The sequence below is a fragment of the Octopus bimaculoides genome, chromosome 5 (genome assembly GCF_001194135.2).
Source record: "Octopus bimaculoides isolate UCB-OBI-ISO-001 chromosome 5, ASM119413v2, whole genome shotgun sequence".
NCBI lineage: Eukaryota > Metazoa > Mollusca > Cephalopoda > Octopoda > Octopodidae > Octopus > Octopus bimaculoides.
In genome coordinates, this window is record NC_068985.1 from 62,910,582 (window position 1) to 62,912,286 (window position 1,705).

The window sequence follows — 1,705 nt, forward strand, 5'->3', positions numbered from 1 at the left end:
TATATATATATATGTACGTGTGTGTGTATATATATATATATGTACGTGTGTGTGTATATATATATATGTGTGTGTGTGTGTATATATATATATATGTATGTGTGTGTGTGTATATATATGTGTGTGTGTGTGTATGTATATATGTGTGTGTGTATATATGTGTGTGTGTATATATATATATATAATAACATCCACCACACAACTACCAACAACACCACCCATGACAATAGCAACCATATGCACAACACAAGCACTACCACCAACAACAACAACCACAATGATAATAACACTTTACACTCTGTCTTCTACAGCCCTAACAACAAAACTTATGACATGACAAGGATCTCCCTCACAAACTCACCCTTTAACAAAAGGGTATGTATCCCACCCCAAATCGACAGTGAAACAGAAGCAAAGATCTCCTCAGCTAGAAATAGACTCCAACATATCTTAGACCGATACAACAAATCCACTAAAAAAAAAAAAGTGAGGAGGGGACCCACCAAATCAGCTCATCTGTTGACAGAGGCCTACATAAACTGAGACAGCGAATTAGGAACAGAGAATTAGTGTGCCTCCCTACGGACAAGTCTGGCAGACTGTCAATAGACAGCTGTCAGAACTATGTCCAAACCATGCAACAACACATCAGTAACATGAGAGAAGTTACACCACAAGAATGTGAAAACGCACACATGGGAATGTGGTGCAACATACTCCAACCTACAAAAAGGACAGCACACAATTTCCAAGCTACCAACAACGACATTCCTTCACTATACGGGTTACGCAAAGACCACAAACCTTACATAAACCCCCTGCCATGGGGCTTCCAACCAGACCAGTTTGTGGAGCAAATATCTCCAGCCACTATAGACTGTCCTACTTCCTCTCACAGGTATTACGACCTCTCATAGAAATGTCTCCAGATGTTTATGTGAGTACGGAAGATCTCCTCAGTAAAATGAGTACTTGCAACCACTCCATCGACCTCACAGGTTGTGTAGTGGGTAGTATGGATGTGATTTCACTCTACCCATCTATAGACATAGATTTTCCTGTGGAGATATGCATTCAGGTGATCTGTGAGAGTGAAGTGGAGTTCCACAAGGTCAACACGAGGGAACTGAGCCTCCTCCTCAGACTAAGCTATGACAGTAACTATTTAGATGACCATGACCTCAGTAGATTCTGCCCCACCAGGCCACAGAGGGGAAGACCACCCACCATCACTTCAGCAGTGAAAAAAAGCACCACTGAACGCTGGAGTGGTTGGACTGCACCCACCCAAAACCCTGAGAACAACAATCAGGTAAAGGAAATGATTGCTCACGCAATAGGGGCCAGCATAAAAACCACCTTGAAGAACCGCATAGTAAAGTTCAACAAAAAATTATACATGCAGGGTTCAAGGTGCAGACATCGGCGTTGGTGTAGCTGGAGATGTGGCCGGCCTCTTCACGACCTGGTGGGACAAAACTCAAACATATGTTAGCAGAACAATCCACAACTCTTCTACTTTACAGCAGATATGTGGATGACATTAATATCATAGTTAGGACCAACTCTAGTGACGGTCATGTAGAAACAGAAAGGGACGTAATGGAGAGCATCCAGCAAATAGCTAACTCCGTCCACCAAAGTATCAAGGTAGCTATAGATTACCCGACTAAACACCCCAACAATAGGCTCCCGGTACTTGATA